The sequence below is a fragment of the Poecilia reticulata genome, linkage group LG1 (assembly GCF_000633615.1).
Source record: "Poecilia reticulata strain Guanapo linkage group LG1, Guppy_female_1.0+MT, whole genome shotgun sequence".
Taxonomy (NCBI): domain Eukaryota; kingdom Metazoa; phylum Chordata; class Actinopteri; order Cyprinodontiformes; family Poeciliidae; genus Poecilia; species Poecilia reticulata.
In genome coordinates this window covers 2,932,896-2,939,786 of record NC_024331.1, presented here as the reverse complement: position 1 = coordinate 2,939,786, position 6,891 = coordinate 2,932,896, and the positions used below count along the sequence as shown (strand labels likewise).

The window sequence follows — 6,891 nt, the reverse complement described above, 5'->3', positions numbered from 1 at the left end:
TTTTATATTTACCTTAAATTTACCTGTTACCAACATTCAGTCAAAAAACAGGTAAATCTATAAATACTGCCAAACATAAAAATTTTGATCTCAACAAAGTGATTATCAAGCTCAGAATAATTATCTACCTGGAGATGATAAAAACTAAAATCTTTTAGTGTTTGCTGGATCTTCTTGAATTTGTTTTTATGCACGGCTTACATCATATATACTGGAGACTGTTAATGAATCCTGACCAATCTTAATTTTTGATCTAGTTTCCTACTTTTTGCCACATACTAAGCAATAGGCTGTCCTGCAAGCTCCCAAAGACTCCAGAAATCTTTAAATCGTCAGAAAACGTGGAGAAGTTGAGACAACGGTTACAAAAAAAGTATCTCGTTCCTTAGATGTGAAGTATAAAAATGTAAAAGTCATTTTCTGGAACAGCATTGATTTGATACATTCAACACATATTAGCTCATCAAAAATGTCAAAAGTTCTGACTGATTTCGTCGTTCTTCACCAATTCTTGTTTTCCTGACGTTTTTTGACTCTAACCGTCTGCCAGCTGTCCTAACTCCAGAACAACAAAACCTTTTGTTCATTAGGCTTATGTTTCTATTGTTCATAAACTGCCGGCTCCTCTGATCAGGACTGTGGGTGGTTGGTAGATGAGAGAAAGGTTTTATTGGGTGGAAGGTGAACATGTCGATGTGAACAACTAACGAGATCCAGAAACAGACTTACTACATCCAGAGAAGTCAAACGCCTAAACTAAATAAGTGAGTCCGTGTGGGCTGGTGTTTGGACGTTGCTCCCTGTCAAGTTTGCCCTTTGACCTGTGAGCTTTCTGTCACTCCAGCCGTCTAGAGGAGAGGCTCTGCCACAGAGACGGACGTAATCAGATGGAAGGTCATCCTGTTGTTTAGAAACTGCAGGGAGAAGAATCTCTGCTTCAGTCCAAACTAACTAATGGTCCAACTGGTTTCTGCGTATTGGCAGCTCGCCGCGTTCCTTGCATATGAAGGTTCATTGCACTGGGCAATTAGAGATAAAGGGTTTTAAGAGTAATTAAGCTGCGGCTGACTGCAGAGCCTAATTAACACTGATGACCTTGTGGCATGACAACAGGAGCTGCTATCACTCTAACGATGCACAACGAGCGGACCCACCAGATCACAATCAACACTTGCACGCGTGGACGGAAGGACGACTCCCAAAGCATTCAGACATCATGGCACATTTCATCTCACACAGTGACTACACCAGCAGAGCCACTGCTCTGGGCCGTTTGGTCATTCTCTGTGTAAATAAAATGCTTCAGTAGGGACAGCAACCAAGAAGAAATATTCTAATGAGTAACTTGTGATCCTGTGTCATCTCTATGAAGCAAGCATTCTGTTAAATAACGGAGTTTTAGAAGGGTTGGTGTTATATAAAAGATACTTTTTTGAGGATTTTATCATGTTATAATGGTATTCCATCATCAGAAAAGTACCTGGAGTGTTGCTTTGATCTTAATCTCCCATGGCAACCATTCAGCTGCGCAAAATGCCTGGGTGGACCTAGCTCTGAATTCGAGAACAAAGAGCTGCAGTTTTCCAAGCTTTTTACTCCACTCCTTTAGACTAGCCATTAGTAATTAGCAAACACCTGCTGGAACTATGTATAATGAGCTCATTATGGGAGCTACTTCTTGTTACGTTGTTAAAGGTTAATACAGGACAGATACTGTGATGACTTAATGAAGGCGGAATTTCAGAAAGAGTAGGAATTTTTAAAGAGACAGAGGCCCAATTTCCACGGATTAGATTATCAAGTCAGATTTATTTTACGTCATATTTGATAGCATTTTTATAACCACCGGAGGTAACATAGTAACTCAATTACGCAATAAAATGCCATTATGTGCCTGGAAAACAAATGATACTGTCTCTTTAATGTATTTGCAAAATAACATTTACACCTCTTGAATTTTTTTTACACTTTGTCACATCATCTGCAGACTTTAATAAATGTATTGTGATGTTTGTTGGAGTTGCTGTTCTTCGTAACCTGTTTTATCAGAGAGGAAGCTCCTTATCAGAGGATCCTGGTCAGGATGATGGCAGAGGAAGCATGAAGTGAAGTTTCAATGCAGTCGTAAAGATCACAGCTTCTATGGAGGCTATGACTGCTGTAACGTTCACACCAAACGGAGCTGCTGCACGCCAAACTCCTTCCTGTGTTAGATCCTCTTTTAAGCGCTGCTAAGACTACTGAAGAAGAAGAAAATGAGGAAATTCAAACATTTCAGAAAGATCAAATCTGAGAAATAGAATATTTGAGTTATTTTTGAACAATGTCTTTAAGATTTGCTTCTCAATAACCAACTGTGGATGTTCCACATAAAAACTTTTTTGTTTAGCTATCTGTGCTGATCTGTGTTAGAAATAAGGAAATGGATGCAGGTCATCAAACTGCTGTACTGATCAATCTTAGACTGGTCAAAGATTGACCAGTCTAAGATCTTAGGCTAGTCAAAGTTTGAGGAACTTTGACCAGATTGAAAACTGTAACATTTTTACAACACTTCAACTGAGTTTTTTGATTTCTTTTTAAAGGGTTCTGTAGAATAACGATCAGGAGTCAGTATCTTACCTCAAAAGGATGTCTTTCTGAACAACCTGTGGTTAAATAAACATAAAAAAGTTCTGATTAGAGCTAGTGGTTAATGTGTATCAACCCATAAAACATGGAAATATCAACAGCTTTTTATTCATCTTCCAATTCTTTAATGCTGAAATTTTAACTTTATGGGGGTGTAGAGTTGATTCTTTCAACTTTTAACTTTTTAATTACATTTTCATAGACAGACATTTTTAGCACTTAGGGTTTTTAGGAAGCAATTTTCTTCTGCTATCTTTTGGGATTTGTCTTTATGTGTTTCTGTTATTTAATTTCAGGCTCTCGCCATTTATCTGAGATCATTTCTGGTCAGGTCTGAATATTTCCCTATCTAGGTTCATCAAAGGTCTAGAAAATAACCTTAGTGACCCACCAGCTACATCCCAGGGCCTTCAGGTTCCTCTGCAGAAATGATGGTAGTCGTACCAAACTCCTGGCAGAGTTTAATGAAAGGTTACCCTCCCTCTCGCGGGGTGTTTGGCTAATCCTTGTAAAGACGTATAATCCCCAGGAAGAGCAAATATTACAACCTGCTTTAATCGCTCACACAGAAAACCTGGTGGGGGAATTTGATACGATTGTCTCGTTTCTGTTTTGAAGCGCAGACTGGCAGGAGCTAGCTGAGTGGGAGTTGGTGAAGAGGAGCTCTGGCAGAGGGGCAGTGAATACGGGTGGCTCTGAATGACAACCAAGACCCGAATTAGCATATTCAGGTTGGGGGGAAAATAAAAGTTCTTTAAAAGACAATGGCAACTGATATGCAAAGAGAGCTGGCCAAAGAAACAAGCTACATACCTCGGCCGACTGTTTGCAGCAGGATGAGTGTGTGTGTATACATGGGTGTTTGTCTGACCCAAACCAAGACGGTCCAAGGCGCATTTTTGCAAATATCATAACGCCATAAAAGGGGACACTATGAAGAGGACAGCAGTCTTTAGAAGCAGGAAGAACTATTTGAAGAAAGAACAGTCTGTGTGTCAAGGTCCAGGAGAGTCGACGGTCCACTCGCTTGTTCAAAGTCTCTCTCTGTTATGAGCCATGTGGTCCATTAGTGTCCTGCTGCTTTTCTAATCCTCATTCACATGTAATGGCCAACATTTCATCTTAATGTTTTAATTCATTAGTTGGCTGCTGAATGGGGAGTCTGAGTCCACAGAGACACTGTAATGAGTCCCACACTGACAGCAGAATTAAAGCCGACAGAAACGGGTTGGAATGCAGCAACCCACAGCAATGCTTTGTTTGGGAATTATTCTAAAAACTATCACAACGCAAATATTCTTAAAGAGCTGATTGTGCTATTAAAACTTGAATGAATTCTGAAAATGAAACAATATTATTGACCATCTTTTTTCAGTCCCTCCAGGATTTGGTGTTTGTGGTGCTAATTTGGAAATAATTGCAATACTTGCGCTTATTCATGACAGTAAATGTGACTTTTTATTACTCGCTCTAGCGTGGACTGTATTCTGACATCAATCAAGGCTGAAGCATCTGTATAGTACAAGTATGAAAGTTTCTGACAATTTTTGAGAAAAGTCTGCAATAAGCTCCCAATTGTTAGTGCAAAAATGTGAGGAGATTTGCTGATTTTTTCATAAATTTCCACAATAATTCTCAAGGATTTAGATGGACTGATTGATATAATTTGGCAGTAAGCAGATACAAATGGCATTGATTTGATTGATTTGATTGATAACAACTCACCATTACATAAAATCTCTATCCGCTGTCATCACTGGCTGTGCTAACTAGATTAACTATTCACAACAGGCCATACTAGTTGCAGCGTAGCAGAACGCAAGGGAGGGAGAATGAGCAGCACCACTGAGACAGTGACTGACAGCGCTAAGACCCGCCCCCTGGCTGTGATTGGTTGTTTCTAGTTAGTGTAGGAGAAGGCCGAGGAGCTCAACATTTTAACCAATTATCTGTTTCATACCAAGCTGTCACAATATAGTGACAGTTTCGACAAATATGTAATAAAGTAATTTTTTTATAAAAGTTACATACTGCAGCTTTATGGAATCATATTTTTTGGAAATGACAGAAATTTGGAGCGATTGAACTATCCCGAAATAACTGATTTTTGAATTGTATTTTGTATGTATTCATGTATATTTTTTATATATAGCCTATTGTAATTTATCATGCTGCCATTGAGAAGTACCAAAGTCCTTATTGCAACACTGACTACAAAGATGATTCTGATTCAGTGTCCAGCCAGCAGACGGTCGGAGACATCAGACGGCATCCCAGCCAGACAGACAGTCAGTAAGTCTTCGTCGGCTAATTGGCTTGTGCAAAAGATCTCTGAATTTCACTCAGTCAGGCTCCTAAACGCTGGATGCAAAAGGCCAACAGCCCCCTCCAACTGTCCCCCCTTCCCCCTCCCCACTCCCCGTCCCGGTCAAAGAGCAACACCCAACCCCAGATGTGGTTCCTCATTAATGCGGGGGCAGGGGACGACTGCAGGGATCTGGTTCACGAAGGACCTGCTACTCTCAGCTCCAGCCTCTCAAATGGCGGCGGTGATAAATCCTCTCTGCCTGCCTCTTCCGCTCTCCTTGAACAAATCAATCAGTCAAGATGCAAAACGCAGCAGCAGCCTGTGTGGACTGAGGGAACCAGGGGGGTGCTTCCTGGCACTGGAATTACTCTCTACATGTGGGGTCAATATGTGCAGCGCCTGAGAGTGTGTGCTGGAGAGGGAGTGTGTGAGTCAAAAGCAGAGAGAGAGAGGAGGGGGTCTGGGAAGGGGGGTGTTGTCAGGGTGTACCCCTCCCTCTGAAGGACTGTATAAAACAGAAGGGGGGGAGATGTTACCTTGGTCACTTTGAGACAACCTCACACTGGCTGGACTCACAGATCCTACTGGGAGCTGCTGACAAGTTCTAGGAAGAAAGGGCTCATGGTTGATGGCTTCTCTCTGTTTGCTGGACTAGAAACAAGTTGGGGGAGGGCAAGAAGACAGAGCATCGTCAGTCCATCCAGTACCAGAACCAGAACCAGAAGAAGTCTCCAAACTTTTGGAAAATTTTCAAAGCAGCAGCTCAGCCATGAAGGTTTTCAACTTGCTGTACTTGTTGGTGCTGCTCACAGCGTTGGTAGCTCCCGTGTTTTCAGTCAGACCAGGTAAGACTCTACACACTGACCCCCCCTAACCCACACCTCACCCTTAATCCTAACCCTCAACTACCCGGCTCATAATATTCACTCAATCATTTTGCTAAACCCTCAAAATCAAACAGCTTGGTTTACATTAAGTTTTAAGATGTCAAATTTGAGAATGATGTAAATGTAAAAACTCCTTTGAGAAAACAAATCATTAATACTTCCCCCAATGAATAAAGTTTGTGCCTTTAGCTAAACATTTCTAAACCAAAGCTAAATAAAATGTTGAAACCGCAGCTGATAACCACAGCAACTGAAATAGCAGTCAGACACTAAACAGTGAAAAATACCTAGCTAGTACAGAGCTTAATTTAATAATAATAATAATAATAATAATAATAATAATAATAATAATAATAATAATAATAATAATAATAATAATAATAATAATAACACCGTTTCTGAACAGATAATTAATAAAACATACCGATAGACGTTTAATTTTCTGCCAAAAATATTTTTTTGCTGTTAGCGAGAGGCTAAAGTTAGCATGGACTTAGCTGTTCAATAACGGGCTAAGTGCAGCTCTTTCAGCGTTGTTAAATTAGTTTAAATCGTGTTCCACACTAGATCAGTCTGCCCTGTAACCTGTTTTTAAAAAATTTTTTTATTAAGTTTGCAATCAGTGAAATCTTTAAATCTTTTTTTTTTCTTTAAAGGCAAAATGAAGACTGTTTTGGGGTCTGTTAATCCATCTCAGATGGTCCCATGTGTTCTACAGGTTTAAAGGTCCTCTAAACTATTTGATTTTTGCGAACGCACTAAAAATAAAATATGAATTTATGAATTCATTTGTTTCTGCGGTAAATTTCAAGACCACCAGCTGTGGTTGGGCAGTTTAGGGGGTGAGGTGGCGGTCGGGGTTCATGATGATGATGATGGAGGATGGAGATGACCGCCGGCCAATCGCACAGCAGCCACGAGGGCGACCCGGTCTGCCCCCCTCCGGCGCTGCGGCGGGCTTTTGTTAATCACAGTGGCGCAAAAAGTGGGTATGCAGCGCATGCAACGCATAGGGGCGCAGCACCAGAGGGGGCGTCAAAACCCCGTCTGGAGGGGGCGGCGCGC

The 6,891-nt window shown here is 40.9% G+C and overlaps 1 long non-coding RNA gene across 1 annotated transcript; it reads right to left on the bottom strand.

Moving 5' to 3' along the window:
* Window positions 1-1,465: 1,465 nt before the first annotated feature.
* Window positions 1,466-5,700, bottom strand: LOC103458856 (uncharacterized). Its single transcript, XR_532636.2, has 3 exons — window positions 5,476-5,700; window positions 2,623-2,648; window positions 1,466-2,240 (listed from the first exon to the last, which is right to left on the bottom strand). It is a non-coding gene; the product is annotated as an uncharacterized LOC103458856 (long non-coding RNA).
* Window positions 5,701-6,891: the final 1,191 nt, after the last annotated feature.